Here is a 22,553-nt window from a genome sequence, read left to right as displayed (position 1 = left end):
ATCAAAGGACAATGGCTCAGAACCGCAGAACTGAGTGGGTCGGTACTGATGACCGACAACAATTGATCGAACGGAACAGCGGGTTGGTAGAAGAAGTGAGAATGCTGAGACAGCATGTGGCAAACATGTATCAGGCATGGATAACGGGAAAAGCACCACCCCCTCCACCGCTAAGTCTCTTGAGCTCGGTCATTTCCCAAGCACCCAACACCATAATGGAAGATCCCCCATACTCTCCATCCCAACCCACTTATGGCGGCTTTCCCAGCTACCCGAGTAGCTCCATCACTCCTCAATGCTTCTCCGCTCCCCAACACCACTTCTTTCCCCGCCATACTTCACTTTCCAGGCACCCGGCTCCACAAAATGCCTACCCACCTACACAAGCCTACCAAAAGCCACCTGGATCAGGTTTCCGGCCCTGTCAACATGCAAGAATGAAGAGGCTATTGAAACGAGGAAAGACTCTCACCCCTATCGGAGTATCTTATGCCAGTCTGTTTGGAAGGCTAAGGCATGCTGGCTTGATTGAGCCACTCCCCGCATGTACTCCAGATCCACTTGCAAGGAACTTTGATCCGGCAGCGCGATGCGCATACCACTCCAATGTCGTAGGGCACAACGTTGAGAGCAGTCGTACTTTGAAAAGGGAAGTGGAGAAAATGATCCAAGAAGGGCGGATTGTGATTAATGACAGTGACATGGAGCACTCGAACCCCCTCGAGAATTGGCCGACGGAGGTTGATGAGGTTGAAGCTGGTAATGGTCTCGGCAGTATTGATGCAAAGCTCAGTGGCTAAAATGCCAATTTTGATAAAGTGGGAGGACGTTTCGTTCCTTGGTCAGCAAGAGAAAAGCTTGTGGTGGCTCATTTTGTTGTCATTTCTGTTGTTCGGATTATTAGGGTTATAAGTCGGATGTTGTCTTGTCCAGTTTGTTTTAGGATTTTGTTCTGGATTGTTTTGTTTGTTTTGTTATTTAAACCATTTCACCGGTAGTCTAATACAAAATCCGGTGTTTTATTATTTCCAGTCATCTTTCTGTTAGTCCTTTTATCATTTTTGTTCAAAGCCGATTCTAGGGACATGACATGCGCACACACTTTGGGCCTAGTCTTTAAAGTTAATCATAAAACCCTGGAAAGGCGATCAGACCATTTAAAGAAAATAAGGACGGTTTGAGATTAGTCAGAGCTCAAGTCATGTGGAACTGGGGCAAGTTAAGCACAAAGAAAACCGTTAAAAGCAAGATTCGCCAAATTGTCATGAGGGTCGGTCATGATAATGAGAGTGTCGCCCAATGGTGCTTAGAAATGACAAAGGAAAAATAAAATGTTTAACATAATTGTCAAGTCCAGCACCATCAGAAGAGACTACAAATTTAAAGTGTGTTGTTTGCACTTGGTATGTTTTGAAGACTGAAATGACGAAGGCATTTTGTTCTGCTACCTAAACACTTTATCCTTCGTTACCCCTTTTGAGCCTTATTTATTTTTCTTTCATACCCCTCGTTCGGAATCAGTAACAACGGAAAAAAAAAGAGAGAAAAAAAAGAAAAATCAACAAAACGACAAAAGAAAATGAGAAAAGAAAAAGAGAAAAGAAAAATGATAACGAAAAAAAAGAAAGTCAAATGAAAAAGAGGAATTGGGAACTACGTTTGACCTGATTCCTCAAAGAGGATACGTAGGCGCTTCACGGCTCGGTCATAGTTTTGAAAAATGAAAAAAAAATCAATTAAGATATCCCCAAGCAAGAAACTGGGGCAGAGGTTGCGGTCGTTGTAAATAAATCTAATTCCGAAGATTGTAACTAATAACCCAAAACTAATGCATTTTTTTTTAGCGTTTAATACCCTTTTTTTCTAGCCCTATCCAAAACCCACACTACGGTCCAAAGAAAGACCTTCCGATCAGTCTTCAAAAGATGCCAAGTCAGACAAATGAAGAGTCTTACCGGCGAACATAACATTCTGTTCCACAGCAGAAAGGACTCTAATCTCCAACAGAGAGAGTCATACCGGCAACACTCCAAATCCCCAGCTGGAAAGTGATACAAATGAGAGAGTCTTATCGGTGAAAACCTTCACAGGCACCATAAGGCGATGAAAGCTGAGAGAAGAACCAAAAATGAGAGAGACTTGCTAGTGAAAACCCTGCGGGCACTACAAGTCGAATAAGATTGAGAATCAGATGGGGAATCGCCAATTGAAGATCTTGAAAGATGATTGACGGTAGAGGATAGGCCACATACGCATGTCATGGCCATTAGAGTCGGTATCTGCATTTGATAGGTTTTTATTTATAGTTTCTTTTGTTAAAGAGTCATTTTTTTTCCTTTGTCTTTTTATTCTGTTCCCTTTTATCTTTTTCCTTTCAATAGAAAAATCCCCAATAGAGTCTGTCTGGTCAGAACAAGTATGAAATGACTTCAAATAGGCCATCAGCTTTCCAAAATGAGATCTGACTAGTACATCCAAGTGGTATAGTCAGCAGGGAACAAACGCGAGGCCAGTGTCAAAAAGATATCCCCAGCAAAAGGGAATTGACAGAAGGATTGACAAGCGTCAAGAGGGATACCGTTGCCTTTATCAAAAGTTATAAACCTCAAGGCCAAGGCCCATGAACAAAGCAAGGAAAGCAGTGAGCATGATTTGGCGAAATCCATACTAGACTAAAAGGTCGGGGAAATGCCAGTTTCCGAGCTATGCCACAAAAGAAGAGGGATATCCCCATCAGAAAGGGATTGTACCCAGCAAATAAAATCGTCCCCAACAAGTTGTGCAACGCAAAGCAAGGAAGGAAAAAAGGAAAAGCCATCCCATTGGGAGTATCACAACCAACCACCATGTTTTAAACTAACAATTTTGTTTGATTTGAAATAGGTAAAGGAAATGGCATTGATGCCAGAACTGCATGCCACAAGGGATATTATCAAACTGGGGCAGAAAATTTTCCTTCCATTTAGAAAATTTTCTGGAAGTCAGGTACCCCCAGCTGATAACATTTTACCCAACAGTGTTATCCCTAGCAGGTAAGTGAATAATTCCTCAAAAGTGTTATCCCTAGCAGTTGTGAGGGGTCCAACACAAGGTTGGAAAGTCGATATCCTCAGCGGTTCCTTTCGGGGAAAGGCAAAACGACTCTCAAGGGAGGTAGTCTTCGAAGGAATAAGCTATGCGAAAAAAAAAAGAATAAAATCAAAAAAAGAAGAATAAAAAGATAATAATGAAAAAAAAAAGAAAAAAGGGTAAAAAGCCATCTCCATCTAAATAATCCCCAACAATTTCGAGGGAGGGCAACGCAGGTAAGTAAATAATTCAAAAAAAAAAAGAAAGCAAAGGTTTCATTAATAGGAGACGCAATCATTAGAGTTCTACCCATAGGAGATGCATTTCCTCCTAAGATTGTTTTAGTTTCACCCCATAGGAGATGCATTTCCTCCTAAGGTTGTTTTGGTTTTACCCATAGGAGATGCATTTCCTCCTAAGTTCGTTTTAGTTTCCCCCATAGGAGATGCATTTGAAATCGTTAGAGTTCTACCCATAGGAGATGCATTTCCTCCTAAGATTGTTTTAGTTTCACCCCATAGGAGATGCATTTCCTCCTAAGTTTGAGTTTTACCCATAGGAGATGCATTTCCTCCTAAGATTGTTTTAGTTTCACCCCATAGGAGATGCATTTCCTCCTAAGGTTGTTTTAGTTTTACTCATAGGAGACGCATTTCCTCCTAGGTTTGTTTTAGTTTTACCCATAGGAGACGCATTTCCTCCTAAGTTTATGTTCTACCCATAGGAGACGCATCTCCTCCTAAGTCTAGTTTTACCCATAGGAGATGCATTTCCTCCTAAGATTGTTTTAGTTTCACCCGTAGGAGATGCATTTCCTCCTAAGTGGTTGTTAAAGATAAAAACAAAAAAAACAAAAAACAAAAAAAAAACAAGACCTAGTCTGATGAACCTTCTCCTAGGATTAAAATCTTAGTCTAACGAATCTTTCTCCTAAGATAGAGACCTAGTCTGATGAACCTTCTCCTAGGATCAAAATCTTAGTCTGATGAATCTTTCTCCTAAGATACCAAAAAAAAACAAGACCTAGTATGATGAACCTTCTCCTAGGATCAAAATCTTAGTCTGATGAATCTTTCTCCTAATATACCAAAAAAAATCAAAATCTTAGTCTGATGAATCTTTCTCCTAAGATACCAAAAAACAAAAAATGACCTAGTCTGATGAACCTTCTCCTAGGATCGAAATCTTAGTCTGATGAATTTTCTCCTAAGATAGAGACCTAGTCTGACGAACCTTCTCCTAGGATCAAAATCTTAGTCAGATGAATATTTCTCCTAAGATAACCAAAAAACAAGAAAAGACCTAGTCTGATGAACCTTTTCCTAGGATCAAAATCTTAGTGTGATGAATTTTTCTCCTAAGATAGAGACCTAGTCTGACAAACCTTCTCCTAGGATCAAAATCTTAGTCTGACGAATTTTTCTCCTAAGATAGAGACCTAGTATGATGAACCTTCTCCTAGGATCAAAATCTTAGTCTGATGAATCTTTCTCCTAAGATACCAAAAAGCAAGACCTAGTCTGATGAACCTTCTCCTAGGATCAAAATCTTAGTCTGATGAATTTTTCTCCTAAGATAGAGACCTAGTCTGACCGAACCTTCTCCTAGGATCAAAATCTTAGTCTGACGAATCTTTCTCCTAAGATAACAAAAAGAAAAGACCTAGTCTGATGAACCTTCTCCTAGGATCAAAATCTTAGTCTGATGAATCTTTCTCCTAAGATAACAAAAAGAAAAGACCTAGTCTGATGAACCTTCTCCTAGGATCAAAATCTTAGTCTGACGAATTTTTCTCCTAAGATAGAGACCTAGTCTGACGAACCTTCTCCTAGGATCAAAATCTTAGTCCGATGAATCTTTCTCCTAAGATGCTAAAAAAAACATTTTGAAAAAGAGTCATTTTCCTAAATCCAGGCGCCCACCTGTATAACGAGAGGAATACATTTTGCATTTCATGTTCCAGGCGCCCACCTGTATAACGAGAGGAATACATTTCAGTCTTTACTTTCAAGTGTTGAAATTGGGAGCCCGCCCATAATAACAGAGGCATACATTCAGTTTTTACTTTCAAGTGTTGAAATTGGGAGCCCGCCCATAATAACAGAGGAATACATTCAGTCTTTACTTTCAAGTGTTGAAATTGGGAGCCCGCCCATAATAACAGAGGAATACATTCAGTCTTTACTTTTCAAGTGTTGAAATTGGGAGCCCGCCCATAATAACAGAGGAATACATTCAGTCTTTACTTTTCAAGTGTTGAAATTGGGTGCCCGCCCATAATAACAGAGGAATACATTCAGTCTTTACTTTCAAGTGTTGAAATTGGGAGCCTGCCCATAGAACAGAGGCATACATTCCAGTCTTTAAATTTCTTGTCAGGCGCCCACCTACATAACGAGTGGAATACATTCCAGTCTTTAAATTTCTTGTCAGGCGCCCACCTACATAACGAGTGGAATACATTCCAGTCTTTAAATTTCTTGTCAGGCGCCCACCTACATAACGAGTGGAATACTTTTCAGTCTTTAAATTTCTTTTCAGGCGCCCACCTGTATAACAAGAGGAATACCTTTTAGTCTTATACTGCAGATTTTGGAAATCAGTAACCCCACCGGAAGGTAGAAGGTTACAACAGGAATCCCCAGCTCGGGGAAGCAGAAGGCTACAACAAAAATCCCCAGCATTCAACCAAGTTATAAATAGCAGAAGCTCGCCTCAAGAATGCGAGTCAACATCTGAGATGGTCGACAAAAGCTGGACACAACATAAAAGAAAAAGAAAAGAACAAGAACAAGAAAGGAGAAAAACAAAAAAGGAGAAAAATACGGAAGTGGAGAACAGATGTGATCTGTTCAAGAACTAGCGCCTACAACTAGCAAGTATCAAGATTCAAATCCAAAGTCTGTATGAAGCACCATTCAAGACTCAAGACCAAGTTTCAGAAGACTTAAAGATAGGAATCCTTGTAACAAGTAGCTGATAGGCTTAGTTAGTCTTTTTCAGTTTTCATTTTTGTTGTAATGACAGGACCGCGGACCGGAACCTCAACGGAACGGCACCTCGATCGGCTCTTCACCTCGGTACACTTCACTATCTCTCTCATTTCCGAACTACACGTGGCCTGATTCCTATAAAACCAAGGATATGTAGGCAGCTCAGATACCAGGGCTCGGTCACATTCCCTTTTTTCCCTAGTGTGGTCCCTCCAAATAATGGTCAGGTCAAAAACATGTCTAGTCGTTCTTTGTCGGAAAACTCTTCGTGTTTCCAGTCAAAGAGGGGCAGCTGTAAGCACGTGATTTTTGACCCTCCCCGAGGATTTTCACATTTTTAGCGTGAATATGTGAAATTGGGTCTAATATAGCCATTTTAACTATTTTACTTTATTTCGTTGCAAAAAGAAAAAATCACAAAAATACATATATAAATTTTAGTTTATGTATTTCTCATAAACTTGAAAAAATACAAAAATTGTACTTTATTTTGGTACTTTATATAAATTCGAAAATCACAAAAATATAGTTCTATTAATGTTTGCAGTCATTATAATTTTGAAAAAAATACAAAAAATATTACTTCATATTTTATCTTTACATATAAAAACGAAAATTACAAAAATAGTTTTAGTAATATTTTGTGGCTATTTTAAATCTTGAAAAATATATATTTAAAAAGATATAGTGTTGTTTAAATATTAGTCTTATTTTTGGTAGTTGTTTTGCTTACATAGGGCTAGTTAAACAACGTTTCCTATTTCTCGGGTCCGGGCAAAAGAATAATATTCGGGTTCAAACTACCCGGTTTTAGGCCTAATTTCGGACCTAGCCCATAATAAACCGAGTCCAGGACACATGGGGAACCCCACCACGTGTGGGGGATACAAACATTGGACCCCTACACACGTGGGGTCCACTTTTCTTGGCCAAAGCTACAAATGCACGAGACTTGGACTGGGCAAAGGGACGGATTTTAAAATTTTGGGAGGAGGAGAACTGTTCATCTCCTTCCTCCTTTGGAAAACCTAGAAACAAAGGCAAAAACCTACTGTAAAAACCAACTCCCCCTCCACCAGCTTCACGAACACCATCAACAAACCAACCTTCCCTCCGTTCCTTCACCAACGCCAAAACCACCCCAAACAACCAGCTCTTTCCGTCTCCGTCTCACCACCTCCGTCAACAACCAAAAACCATCCCCCGTCGTCACGCCAAAACCACCCCAAACAACCAGCTCTTTCCGCCTCCTCCATCACCACCGTCAACAAACCGCCATTGTTACCCATCCAGCTTCACCAACACCACTCTGTCACCTTCCCCACCACCCCCCTCGTCGCAACTCCCCAGCTCTACCATCGTCAACCCATCAACCAAACCATATGGCCCAAAACCTATCTGCAACCCCCCCTCGTCGCAACCAGACCAACTCCCTCCATCGTCGTCCCCAACGTGAAACCCCCATAAACGAACCCCACTGCCCAAACTACTAGCCCACAGCTGCTCCGTCCACCAGCTCACGACCACCTGCTACCCAGCCTCGTCGACCACCGGCGTACACCACCAAACCTCCAGCTCGACTTCACGCCACCACCAGTCTCCCCGTCGTTTCCTCACGCTCAGCAGTGGATCAAACGACCACTGAACACCGTCCAAACACCACTGCTCCAGCTGTACTATCCAAACACGACAACCAACCAGCCCGTGTTATCGCTGTTCTTTCACTGTCGTCGTGCAGTCCGTTGAGGTCGCCTTTGGTTCGTCGAGGTCCGGTACGTCAAGGTTATTGTCCGAGGTTTCGTCGCAGGTCCAACGCATCGGACGATAATATCAAGTAGGTCATCTCTGTCCGTGTCCTTCATATTTGTTGTTTAGTAATATGTACATGTGTTTTGTTGAAATACAATCCTAGTTCATGCGAATAGTATGCAAATGAGCGAGACATATTCATATGATGTTTGTAAATCACTATTTCTTGTTAATTAACTCATTATGATATTGAAATTTGGTCGTGAATGCATTTCCTTTGTTCCGTCATGTTAAGTAGTTATTCGGCATTTTATTTCTTCATGCTCAGATTATTGTTATCTAAATGTTTGTCTTAATAGTTGTTTGTACATGCAGTAGTAATGTTAAAATCATAGTAGTAATTTAATCCCGCGGAAAAAATACTCGTTTCATCAAATAAGTTTAATCGACAACCCATGACCTCGCGAAGTAGCAAAGAAATGTAGTCATTTTAGCCTTGTCCTTTTTCTAAAAAAAAAGAGAAAAAAAAGAAATAAATAAATAAAAAACGAGACTAGCTTCGCCAAATAAGTGTATAGATTGCGGGGCCCTCACATAATATATGTATTAAATACTTAGATTCCGGGTCGGGCCGTTTAGCGAATTTCACGGCCCTACCCAAACTAATAATGCGCTAGTTGCTTTGGGCGCGCCTTTAATAATTTAATTTCCTTAAACTCGGGTGCACATTTATGTGACCTAAATCCAAATCTCAATGGAATCGAAATGTGTCTCTAATCACGGGTACATTGATTGTGACGTGGTCTGAGATGCATTTCCATGACGTTGCAAATTCTGTTTTAAATGATGAATGAGACGAGCCTCGACGAACTAAAATGCACAAGCTGCGGGGCCCTCTAAATGTATATGTATTAAAACACTTAGATTCGGGACAGTCCGTTTAGCTAATTTTATGGCTTTCCCCAAAATAACAATACGCTAGTTGCGTTAGGCACGCTTTTAATAATGTTATCTCCCTAAATTCGGGTGCATATTTATGTGACCCAAATCCAAATCTCAACCGAGTCGAGATATGTCAATAACCACAGGTGCATTGATGTAACGTGGTTCAAGATATGTTTTCACGACGTTGCAAGTCCTATCAAAATAACAGTGAATGATAAAAGCGGTTAAAAGATAAAATTTGCACATAAGTTCACATTTGTATAAAATTAGATAATCAAGCCGAATATAACAGTTGAGCGACCGTGCTAGAACCACGGAACTCGGAAATGCCTAACACCTTCTCCCGAGTTAACAGAATTCCTTATCTAGATTTCTGGTACGCAGACTGTAATATGGAGTCATTCTTTTCCTCGATTCGGGATTAAAATTGGTGACTTGGGACACCCTAAATCTCCCAAGTGGCGACTCTGAAATAAATAAATAAATCCCCTTTCGATTGTTCTTTAATTGGAAAAACTCCCCTGCCCCCTCTCGGGTGCGTAAAAAGGAGGTGTGACAGGCCTGTTGTTGTTTCATGTTGTTTCTCGAGGGGCTGTTCTTGATCCATGTTTTCCCAACGGGCGGTACTTGATTCATGTTATGCCTGAGGGGCTGGTTACGAGTGATTGTGAGGTAGCCCGAGGGGCTGATTCTGTTCATATTATGTCCGAGGGGCGGTTTATGGTACATGTTTTGCCCGATGGGCTTTTTACATTTTCTATCTTTTATACTCACTGTTTTATTACTCGTTTGAAAATATTGAAAGTTGTTTTAAAAAGTTTTTTTACTGAAACTGAGCTTGATTTACGAAGTAAATGATTCGTGTACTGCTTTGTAAAATGATCTACATTTGTTGTAGTGTTATGACGTGGTTTACGTGTTTTCTTACTGCTAAACTTTCATTTACTTTTATTACTTACTGGGTTGGCATAGTCACAGTACTCCCTGCACTTTGTGTGCAGATTTAGACATTTCTGAATCCAGTAGTGGGTGTTGATTGCTCAGTGGCAAAGTCATCGGAGTTAGCGAGGTAGTTGCCCGATGTTCGTAGCACTGCTTTTCTCACTCTTTTCTTCCTGAGATTGTATTTAGTATATTTTTAGACTCTTTGTTGTATTCAGACCTTAATAGATACTCGTGACTTGTGACACCCCGATGTCGGGCTTGTGTATTTATTCCGCACTGTTCATTTAGACTTACATTATGAGATATCTGATCAATTAAAGACTTAAAAATGATTGTTATTGATTAAATGGTTAATTCGAGGGTTGTGTCGGCTGGTCCAGTTTCACGATAGGTGTCATCACGACCGGGTCGGTTTTAGGGTCTTGAGAAAGAGATTTTTAAATGTAGGGGATTATGTGTAACTGATATGCTATATTTAAGGTATATTGCATTTCCTCTTTTTTATAATTTTGTATAAAACTAGTAAATATAGTTGTATAAAGTAATTAACAAGGAACCTAAATAAAGATAATAAATATGTTTCTACTATAGTATAACTAGGTAAAAATCCCTATGTTATATTACAAATTTTGGTTATTATTTGAAAAGGTTTAGAAGGGAGCAGGCCCATCACTTTTCTTATTGGCCACGTGAGGTGACCTAGAGACTTAAGCAATAAGGCAAATTGGTTTCTTAGTTTAAGAACATAAATTTCTATATTATAGAAGAAGAAGTTTTTCGACATGGCTGCTTAAGGTCATTAGTAACTTTTATTTGAGGGCATTTTAGTCTTTTCAGATATCTCCTTATATACGTGTCGCTAAAATATTTCCGCAAACCCTAAGTGTATTTGATTTCATTATAGCTGTCTGACAACTTCACTTTTTCCAATACCTTTACGTGTATTTGATATCATTACAGCTGTTTGACAACTTAACTTTTTCCTATATTTTTTTTGGTATTTACAATTCAGAGAGTACACCTTTTGTTTCCACCGTCTTCTTCCTATTTGTGTTCTTGCTCTCCAGATCTGTTTGTGTTCTTGCTGCAAGTATGTTTCTTCTTCAACTAATTCTGCACATATCTTCTTCTTTTTCCTTAATTCTTTTCTTTTTGGGTTTTCCCCGCCCTTTTTAGTTTTGCTATCCAATGGCTGTAGAATCCATTCATCTTCAACCTCAAACTTCATTGTATCTCGCTTTATCTCTCTTTCCACCCATTAGAAGCTTCATCCACTTGCAACAATTTCCCATTGTTGATCTTCTCTTTTGTAAAGCCTAAATGCTTCTCTATCTCAGTCCGATACTGACACTGATCTGGTTGATAAGCCTAATTAAGAAGAAATTTTTTTTGGGTAAAACCTCACATTGCTTAGTCTGGAGTTCTTTATCTTCTTTAGTTCTCTTCCAATGTTCCTTTCTTCAATTTCATCTCCCCTCTTCTGCTCTTTCATTGCTCTCTCACGGTAAACTATTACTGATTTTGTTTATCTGTGTCTGAATAACAGGAACGAGATTCAAGTTTTTGCACCATCTGCAGAAAGGCTTCAATTATTAGGTTTTAACTCAGGTAGTCTTCTTCAGTTTGATTCCTGTTTATTTTTCTTTTTATGCTGTAACCCTACCCCTATCATCAATTTCTCATTCTTGGTCTTCGTTCTGCATAGGATTTTGAAAGAAGGATTATTGTTTGCTGTAGCCTGTAAGCATTTGCTGCCTTTATTTCAACAGATATAAAACTTCAACGATGTGATAAATTTTTTCTCTTTTGTACTTAGATTTTTCTCCCGCTCATTGCTGCTATAAGTTTTAACTCTGTCTCCGCGTCTTTTGTTCTTGGGGGTGGTCCTATTAAATTCATAAGTTTAGGAAGAAAGCTTATCAAATAGAGATTTTTTCTTCGACCATATTTTAATTGTTAATACGATATATAAGGACTGCTAAATTCAAAGGCTATCATTAATTCAAGTTCTACCCCTGAAGTAGTTCAAATTCATGTCAGAAATCATTAAGTGGATAGTATAGTCAATTGGGCTCTAAGTATTCTATAGAGTCCCAACTTCTTGACGAGTCAATCTTTTAAAATCATTTATCGGATCTGACTAGCAACACACAAAGTTATTTATTTGATTTATGTACTACTGTAGGTTATAGCTGAAGATTTGACAACATAAATTCGCATTTTCATTATTGTGGGAGGGGGTGTAGGACGACAATATTATGGCGTTGCCATCAATGGTTGTATCTACTGATAGTATGAGAAAGTTGATAATTTATTTCAATGTTTTAATGGATCTTTAGTAATTTACTGATCCTATATCGCATTTAGACACATGTTAGCATTGATTTGAAGTAGGTGGTTGATCAAAGCTTTTCATCTTCAGAAGCTCTGTCGTTTTTAATTTGAAATTTTTTATTATAAAGAAGCTGATTTTTAGTTCGCTTATAAAGAATACCTACGTGGCTTCTACTCCTGCACCCACCTCACAGTCTCCTCATTCTTATCGCCTTCCTAAGTTTGCTCCTCTCTCTTTCATCGTAGATATGAGATTTCTTCTCTTTGTGCTCAATCCAAGTTCTACTTACTTTGATTTTAGCTTAGTTGATTTTGTAGGTTTGTTTTTGCTGCTATAGAGTAAGTTGGAGTGTTGTTCAATTTGTGAGAAACATTATGCAGCGGAAAAAGTCAGAAAGGACCAAGATTGATTGCTCAATGGACATGTCTCTCTAGATAATCGGGAAGAAAGCTTTAGCCTCTTTGCTTTGCTGTTCGAGTCATTTGGTGTGCAGTAAAGCTATGTGCTGCTAATTGCTTTTTACTATTATTTCTATATGTTGGTATAATACTGGTTCGGCCAACGACCACATTTAATTTTTTATGCATCCCTGGTCTTTTCCATCCTCCGAAGGTAAGAGAGAAAATAGGGAATTATCAACGAATGTCTGACACTTTTAGCGCGTGTAATTTTATCAGCCAGAGGATGAGAGATATAATTATAGAGAGAAACTTGAGGAATTTTCGTGGTAATTATTTGGCTTTTAGCCTTTCATTTCTTATTCACGAATGAAAGAAACTGATCTTCACGAATCAATTTAAAGTGGAAACTGAAAATTTGAATCCAGTATAAAGACTTTCAGATACTTCAAAGATATTCTTGGTCCTCTTTGTTCTCGAAGAAGCTCCTTGAGTTAACTGTATACAATCGTGTCTGATTTGCTAAATTTTTATGACTTTCTTTTACAATCTTTAGAGGAATCAATACTTTATTGTTTGTTAGATATCATCTAATGTCTTTGTTTGAAAGCAAGACTTTCATCAAACAGGTAAGAATCCCAATGGGGCCTCCTGAAAGTGACATCTCCTCATGCTGCTCTCGCATCAAGTCATTCAACCGGTACTTAAATTATTATTTTTTTGTAAATCCATCCCTAAAACTCTTTTATCTTGTATAGCGTATAACAATGCTAGAAAAATTACTCTTTGGGAATGTTAACAAACTCCTGCAGCTCTGAACTACTTCAGCTTACTATCTAGGTCGAATTTTTCATGGATATACATGACAAAGATGATAAGCTACCAATGGGAAAATCAATAAAGAAGTACCTTGAGATGTACTTGCTAAGAGAAAAAAAAAAAGAGAAAGTACGAAGTCATGCACCAAGAAAATTTTGTAACCAAAGCAATGAGAAGCTCGTTAAGTAAAGCAAGTTTATGAGTCATAGCATGTTCTCTAAGAGATTTTATGGGTCACAATTGGCTAACTTCATATAGCATTAGCCATAAAGAGTTAGTAGCAAGATATCGACACCATAAGTAATTTACTGTGAATTATTTGCAATGCAATTAGTTTTTGCAAAATACCGAGTTATAAAAGTAATGTGCGCTGAGAGTAGTGTTAAATAAAAGTAAAATGTTTAAAACCCATTGATGTTTAAAGAATGCTTGCCTTTTGGACTTCAAATGTGTCATTCTATAGCAGTCAAAATTTACTTATAAATACTGGAGATTTTTCTACCATGCTAAATTTCAATTTACCGAGTTTTTTAAATCAGGGGACGACTTAAAATTGTGATTTTGATAAATAGGTAAGGCTGGATTAGTGTACTGAGTTAGCCAAAGTTATCTTTTCTGTCTCAGTACTTACTAATGCTTACTACCATTTTTGAAGTCAAAGAGGAAAGAAAAAATATTAGAAGGAAGATTATAAAAGCTAACTTTCTATATTTTGGAATTCTGAATCTGAATAATAAAGAAAACTTTAGTTCTTTTGAGAATTAGTGATTTATTTAGTGATTGAGAGAACAAAACTAAGAAGGAAAAAATAAAAAGATGATTCCTCAAACTTTAATCTTTTTGTTCACTCTCTTTTGCCTTTAAGCCATGAAAGGTTGTGGTCATTTAAGCTAATTATGACTGTATATAGAATTATTTGAGTTGATATAATAAGAGTTCTGATTTCGAACTTGTGATTTTCTTTTTCTCATGTTGTGGTTTAAAAAAGCATGATAGAACTTCTTAAGATTAATAGTTATTACTTCTATTATGATTTTTTTCCTTCCTATATTTTAGTTTAAGCAAAGCATGAACAAACTTTCTCCTCTATTATTTCCTTAACTTGTTAAGAGTTTTATAAGCTCAAAGTGAGTACAGTGGTAGCACGTTAGTTTAGAAATTTCAACTTCAAAGTTGGGCTAAATTGCTTTGATGTTGTAGTAGAATGTGCATATATTATACGGCAGATAGGGACCTTCCACATGTTAGAAATTGAGCTACACGGACATTTTGTATTGATAAAGTTATAATGCTTCACTTGATTTTATTTTCTAACACAACCTTCTACTATGTATTATAAAATGCTCCATCTTTTAGTGATTATAATATTTCTGGGCACGATATTTTGTTGACCTTTTTAATGAAGAACCTAAGCAAATAAGTGTATGGATAGTTAGCAGGAACTTGTAAGTACAATGTTCAGTATTTTTAAAGGTTCCAATCACACTTTAAGCAACTGCCAATGTTATTGTTGCCTTGAGCAAAAGTAATTTGCTGAACTGTAGCTTTTTAATCCTCTGTTTTTTTTTTCTGAACTTTTCATGAAAAATGCTGCACTTTAAAATAGCAGCTTTCATATTTGATAGTACTTATGGTGTGACTCGTCCCACTGTACTAGCATGCTATGGTTAAAATTAATCTTCTTGGTTTAGGTGCTTTTTGGTATATTTGCCCTTAGTTGCTACAGGTTCTTCAATTTTAAAATTAAAAAAACTGTCCATTCCAAATTTAAAAAACTATCCATTTGCTGACTCCATCTGAGCCAAAATACCTTCTAAATTCACGCGAAAATAATTTTCTGTCTCATTATTCTTTTATTATTATTATTATTATAATTCAAGACTAATTTTTATTCATATATATGACTTTTTAAATAAACACGTGTTTATAAATGAACCACTTTATGATTTTTATCACGAATTACAAGTAAGAAAAAATTGAAGTGTACCGTCCTCCTTCAAGATCCATCATGTTTATTTTTCTTTTGTTAATGTTAGAGGGCACTTCTCTTCTCAAGAAAAAAATAAAATGTTAGAGGGCACTTATGTATCCTTGCACCCTTTGTTCTATTTATATGTTCGTTCATTCTTCCCCTTGAGGTAGTGGGTTACGTTGCACATACCTCAAACTCTTTTGAATGATTTTCTAAATCAATGATAGTCCCTTTTTTCCTTTTCTTCTGCTTTCCTTTTTCATTTACCTGGGAAATAAGTTAGTCCCCTTATATTGAATATTGACATTTGATCATCGCTTTCTGCTTCTATAGGTGCCATTATATATATTAAGGACTGCGAAGAAGACTAATTACAACATTGTAAATGTATCACTTTTAGTCAATATGTAAATATTATCCATGGATTTAAAGAATATGTCACCTTGCAAGGCAACATTCAAGGAGGGATATATATTTGTTCCTCTATGTATGTAAATAAATAACGTCCAATAGTTAATATGCAATGTCCTCTTTATCCAATTTGATAGTTATTTACTTGCATCAATTCTTATTATATGCAATTTTATGTTAAAAGAGATTTAATCAAAAATAAAAGTTTCAGAGTTTATATTATTGGGCCTGTGCTGGCCATCACTGTCTAGTAAAATAGATAGAAGAGCTTCTATCAGGAATTGACGGCACAATATTAGAACATCGGGTCGGGTGAGGGTTTCTTACAATTCCAGATTTGCAGGTATAGAAATTTAATGTAAGCATGAACATTGAATTTAACTTGTCTAGTTTAATAAACTACTCCCTCTGGTCCAAAATAAGTGATTTTTTGGCTGTTTTTTTGTGGTCCAAAATAAGTGATTTTTTCAGATTTTAAGAATGAATTAATTATTTTTTTTCTATATTGTTTTTGGAGTAAATAGTGTTGGAATATGTGTTAGGAGTATTTATGTGAGATAGTAAAGGTTAATATGGTCAATTCCATTGCTAATTAATGTTAAAAGGTAGATTTCTTAATTTGTGTGAAAACATTAAAAAAAAATCGCTTATTTTGGACCGGATGGAGTATTGTACAATGAATTAATGATTAGAAGTAAAGTAATGATAACATATAATGATTATGGACATGGATGAGTGGTATGTAGTAATTAGGGAGAAGATTGAAATTTCCAAAGATTGATAACTACTGCAAAAAGCAATTTGCGCTTTAAATAGGAAGCCACTGTACGAACCTTTATTCTTGAAGTATAGAAAGATTCTGACCGTTACTCTATCCGTAGATTCGAAGTATTAGATAATAGAAACTTATATTGAATAATGGTTTAGATTAAGATAACGGGCTATATATTTTCATTGAAGTGTAAATTAAGACTTAACTCGAAGCTTGAAAGTTAAGGAAATTGAAATTTGACCCGACTGCATAGTTGACATCGTTAATCAATATTTTGTATAGATTGAGGCCATTGGAGACAGTTTGTTTGGTGTTCTAGAAGCCGCAAGTTTGGAAAAAAGGAAATTTCCCATTGACGAGTAAATGAGATTTTAAGCTTTGATACTTACCTCTCCAAACCTGTTTTAAAAATATGTTTTGTCTGTCTGGTTCATGTGTTAGGACGAGCGTCTTCTGGATGTGTGAGTTCTTTATAACAATATATATTATTTTATAAAAAGCTTAAATTGTTTAATAAGTGATTTGTGGTGTAGTGTGATGTGGCGTAGCCTCATGCTATGGCGTTGGGGCGTTAGAATTTATTTCTTCGCTGCCGTAATATATATTGGGGCATTATGTATGCCGCTGTTATAGACTTGGAGCATTCTGTATGCTGCCTTTATAGACTTAGGGCATTATGTATGCCGTCGTTATAGATTTGGGGCATTGTGTATGTCGCCGTTATAAATTTGGGGCATTGTGTATGCCGCCGTAGTAGATTTGGGGCATTGTGTATGCTGTCGTGGACTCGTTGGAGGTATTTGGTTAATTTCCCGCACTGCCGTTAATGACAAGTCCTTAGTATAGATTGTGTTGGGATATATATAGTGTTGTTGTTGAATAATTGTTTGTATCTTATAGAGTAATTAAATGGTGAAAGAATTTTTGTGCATATTATTTCTGTGCTCTTTGTGTGTTTGTATTTTCTAACACTTGTTCCAGAGGTATTCAGAGCAGCGGGTCGAGGATCTTACTGGGTTATATTTACGTATAACTCACTCCTTACCTGCATGTCCATGCAGATACTGTGCTGAGAACGAAGCTAGTGATTAAGGAGTTCGCTGGAGCTGATTTAGTTATTGAGGTGAGCTGCCGCATTGTTCGTGGAGGTTGCAAAAAGAGTCTTAGTTATTTATTCATATGATGTCTTTTGTAATTCTCTTAGATGCTCCTTGATTTAGTGTGGGATTTGGGTTAGAATTTCATCATAATGTTTTAAGATATTAATTGTCCGTAATGGTTATCAGATTATTTGGAGACTTATTTCGTTAATCAAATACTACAAATTAATGCCTAAGGTATGAAGATATGGTTCGTCTGGCGGGTGGTGTTAGTTGGGTGTCAGTCACGTCTAGGGTGTAGTTTCGGACGTGACAGTTCTTTATTTGAAATTGCTATCCTTGAAATATCTTACTGTTGAGTTTGGTGCTGAGTTGCAAAGGACGTGGTTTCTATTAAATCAAGGCGTAAGTTGTGAATATCATTTTCTTTAGTTGTTATATTTTGGCATTTGTGTTATTGTTGAGGTGATTGTTTGGTTGTTTTGCACGAGGTTTCTGCCATGCTATTGTTATTGTTTGCATGAGGTTTTTTCCATGCTGTTGTTACTATTTGCATCGAGGTTTCTGTCGTGCCATTGTTATTATTGATACACATGCGATGGTATAAGGTCTGGGTGTTGAAATGCATGTCATGAGATAAGGTGGGCTTGATATGCGTGGCTAATAGGGGAACTACTAGAAGTCATGCAGTGTGATAAGGTGGGGTAAAACGCAGGGTGCTATTTCAGGAAAAATAATTTTCAAAACTAAATCTAAAGGCCCCCGTGGTGAGAAAGGAACGATTGTGAGTTACTTTTTTGATTTGGGACGACGAGGCGGTACCTCAGGAGTGCCCCTATTGATCTTCTCTATTTGTTGTATTAGTTTGGTTGTTGTTTCCTTAACATGTAAAATCCTTGTTTTCCCTTCGTGTTGTATGAACTGCCTTCTTTTCGTGTTGTTACTTTTCGTAAATTCTTTATTGTGTCACTTCTTTGTCATTATCATTATATCATTATGTCTTCTGTCTTATTTCTTATTATCTCTAGTAGGGCCTTGGCCTGACCTCATCACTACTCTATCGAGGTCAGGCGTGGCACTTATTTGGTACCGTTGTTGTGTACTCATACTACGCTTCTTCACATGTTTTTGTGCAGATCCAGTTACATCTTATATGTCCCGGTATTAGCACATTGAGTTGCTTATTTTAGAGACTTCAAGGCACACCTGCCCGCGTCCGTAGGACTCGGAGTCCCCTTCTACCCTGTTCTTCCTTATTTCTTTACATTTTGATAGACAGTGATGCATCGTATTGTTTAGTAGTGTATCTAGAGCTTGTGACTTATATCTCACCGGGTTTTGGGGAATTGTACGTATCGAGCTTATAGTTTGTATTTATAAAATTGTTGAAGTTTTGAAATTCTATGTTTTATTTAATGTTTACGCATGTTGTTAGACTAGGCGTCGTCACGACATTCTACATAGGGATTTGGGGTCGTGACAAGTTGGTAATAGCTCTAGGTTCACAGTTGTTATGAGTCACAAGTGGATTTAGTAGAGTTCTCGCGAATTAGTACGAAGATGTCTGTACTTATCTTCGGGAGGCTATGGAACTGTTAGGAAAAGCTTCTCTTCTTTGATTCCTAATCATGCAAAATTTTGACTTCGGATTCCAAATTTTTGTCTTTCTATTCTATCATAGATAGTGAGGACACGTATAACTGGATCAGATGACTAGACACACGCGCCCACAGTTAGAGCCCGCGAAAGGCCAGGGTAGAGGCAGAGGACGTCCACATGGTGAAGTCAAAGCACTTGCACAAGCTGCTACAAAGGAGCCCCCAGTAGCTCCCGTTGGAGAACATGCACCTGAGAGGCCTGTTACTGTACCAACACTTCAGGAGGCTCTCACCCAGTTTCTGAGAATGTTCGGCACTTTAGCTCATGGAGGGTTGATCCCACTTGCTCCTTCTACATTTGAGGCCGGGGGAGGAGCATACACTCCCACCGCCCGTACCCTAGAGCAACGAGTCCAGGTTGACCAAGTCCCAGAGGTCATACTAGTACATCCGGTTGCCCCAGTTCAACCGAAAGTTATGGCAGCAGTTTCTGATGGGGGGGTAGCTCAGGCTCGAGAGGTACAAGAAGTACCACCCTCCTACTTTCAGCGGGTTGGCGTCAGAGGATGCCCATGGTTTTCTTGAGGAGTGCTAATGTATCCTCCATGCTATGGGTATTATGGAGTCTAATGGGGTTGCTTTGACTACGTTCCAACTTAAGGGGGCGACTTATCAGTGGTGGCGAGCATATGAGATGGGTAGTCCAGCCTAGGCAACTTTACTCACTTGGACTCAGTTCTCAAATATGATCTTGAGGGAGTTTGTTCTCTAGAGTCTCAAAGATGCATGACGCGCAGAGTTTGAGCAGTTGCAAAAGGGTTGTATGACCGTGTCGGAGTATGTAGTCTGGTTTGGTGATTTGGCTAGGCATGAACCAGCCTTTGTTGTTGTTCCTAGAGAGTGAGTCCATCGATTTAACGAGGAGCTCAACCTCGGTATCAGATTTAGCATGGTGCGAGAGTTGGAGATGGATATTGTATACGAGCAAGTAGTTGGGATCGCTAGGAGAATGGAGGTTTTGTGGACCCGAGAGAGAGAGGAGAGGGAGGCCAAGAGGCCTCGAGATTCTTGCAAATATAGTGGTACCCGTGACCTAGTTGCAACTCGTCATGGTAGGGGCTATGTGAGTCGCCTTGTTCATTTAGCAGTTCTAGCTTCCAGTGGTATTCCGGCCACTCCTAGGCCTCATGCTGTTTATTATCCACCGCCATTGTCTAGTGCACCTCCTGCATGGGGTGCTTTCAGTAGTTAGTCCAGCCGATCAGGACCGAGATAGCCACATCAACAACGTCCTCTAAGAGCTTGTTTTGAGTGTGGTGACACTCGTCATATTGTTAGGGATTTCCCTAGACTCAGGAGTGATACACCTCCACAGACTATTCAGGTTCCGCGTGTTCCACCGGGTCCTCAGGCCATGGTTACCGCACCAGCTGCCACTCCAGCTACACAGCCAGCCAGAGGTGGGGGTCGAGAAGGTAGAGGTCGCCCTAGAGGGGGAGGCCAGGCCAGATATTATGCTCTTACTACTAGGACGAAGGCAGTTGCATCTGACTCTGTCATCACAGGTATTGTTTTGTTCTGCCATAGAGATGCATCGGTCTTATTTGATCCAGGCTCCACTTATTCATATGTATCATCTTATTTTGCTCTGTATTTGGATGTATCCCACAATTCTTTGAGTTTATCTTTCTATGTGTCAACACCTGTGGGAGATTCTATTGTCGTTAATCATGTGTATCAGTCATGTTTAATTGTTCTTGGTGGTTTTGAGACCAGAGCCTGTAAGGACCCGAGAAATTTTGCTAAGTAATTTAATGTTTTATGGTGCCAAGGTAGGCTAATGTATTGTATTTTCAGAGTTTTTAGATTGAACAGTGCGTTGAGGAGTTTATATTTTTCAATCTCGTGTCGCCCAGCTTGTACCACGCTAGACCATGCTATATCCCTCGCGAAGCCAGGTCTGTAGCACGCTAGACCGTGCTATATCCCTCGCAAAGCCAGGTTTGTAGTGGGCTAGACCTCGCTACAGAGCTCGCAAAGCCTGGTCTATAGCTCGCTACAGAGCGTGCCTAGCCTGGTCTGTAACCCGGTCCGGAATTTGGAGGGTCCATTCTTCTATCTTTATAACCCGACCCTATCTCGTTAAATAGACACAAGGGACCATTTTTGAAGGGAATATTTGATATTTTTAGAGATAGGAAGTGCCCTAGAGTGAGACGAGAAATCCCTAAGCTAATTGTTCATTAAAATCTTGCCGAAGCCTTGAAATCAAACAAGAAATCCCTCAAGTTCTTCATCTAAGAGGTAAGGTTTCATACCCTAGTTTTCAATTTCGAATTTGGGTAAAAGATGGTTGATTGGGAGTATGATTCTTAGGTGTGGGAGTATTATTTATACATGCATGTACCAATAAGGTTTGTGGGAAGATTGTTGAGCTCAAATGGGTAAAGATTAGGTTGTGAAGTGAAACAAATCTTGTGAAAAAACCTTGTAATAAAAATTGCACATCTAGTATTTGATAATATGCTCAAATGAGATGAGACCATGAATATCCTCCTAATTTATGTTCAATTTTGTTATGTCTTGAAATAGATTTGGATTTCTAGAATTTCTGGAACATTGTATTAAATAAGGAAAGCTCAAAGTGACGTATGTTGGCTAAATTTTCTCTCTTAAAATCGAATTCCATAATGTTCCCGTAAATTTCAAGTATGGTTGACTCAAATTCCTAATTCCTATATTCCTGGTTATCCCTTATAAACTTGACTATTCCGAATGAGCCTTATGCCAAAAGATCTATGTTCAAATTTTGGGTTGTGTATTAATTTGTTATGGCTTTGAGTCGTGTTTTAAATGAAAAGTAGTATGCCAAATTGTGTGAGAAAAACTCGATATGCTTAAGGCTCTAAATTGCTCATATGTGTACCTAAAATCTTGATTGAAAATGTCATATTGTTGATAATCTATAAAGATGCTTGAAAATGAAATAAATGAATTGGGGATATAGAGTGTGGACATCGTGCCAAGAATTTAAGTTATGATTGTGGATAGAAGTGCAAATGAAATGAGAAGATGTAATAAGGAATATGAAATGAGCCTCGACTCAACTGCTTAAAAATGACTTCGAATATAGAATTGTCTAAAATCTTTTGTACTCAATTCATGCCCTAAGTGGCTACTTTAACTGATGCTTTGCATTATGAATATATCCAGTGTGATTTGAGTTTTGACATACTCGGGTGTTGAAATTGTATATTGTCATTTCTGGAAAGAGTATTGGAAGAATAAATGGTATATTGATTGTTTATGATTCTGATGTGTGTTTCTATTGATGGTCAGTATGCCCCATTCTTTGGAAATAAACCTTTTGTGTTTAAAGTTTCTATTACTAATGGATTTGAGGTATTTGATTGCTGAAACATTCGATATGTTGATATTTGATGGTGA

General features: G+C 38.2%; 1 long non-coding RNA gene across 4 annotated transcripts; it reads left to right on the top strand.

Moving 5' to 3' along the window:
* Nucleotides 1–10,489: 10,489 nt before the first annotated feature.
* Nucleotides 10,490–15,765, top strand: LOC107773945 (uncharacterized). Of its 4 annotated transcripts, none has more exons than XR_001645396.2 (3): nt 10,616–11,094; nt 11,248–11,309; nt 11,407–14,748. It is a non-coding gene; the product is annotated as an uncharacterized LOC107773945 (long non-coding RNA). The 4 variants fall into 4 exon arrangements; XR_012710305.1 differs by adding an exon at nt 15,559–15,765 and having other exon boundaries at nt 10,622–11,094; nt 11,248–13,134; XR_001645397.2 differs by having other exon boundaries at nt 10,490–10,791; nt 11,248–14,748.
* Nucleotides 15,766–22,553: the final 6,788 nt, after the last annotated feature.

Source organism: Nicotiana tabacum, chromosome 6, assembly GCF_000715075.1.
Source record: "Nicotiana tabacum cultivar K326 chromosome 6, ASM71507v2, whole genome shotgun sequence".
NCBI lineage: Eukaryota > Viridiplantae > Streptophyta > Magnoliopsida > Solanales > Solanaceae > Nicotiana > Nicotiana tabacum.
The sequence above is the reverse complement of the archived record's forward strand: the minus strand, read 5'-3'. Positions and strand labels throughout refer to the sequence as shown.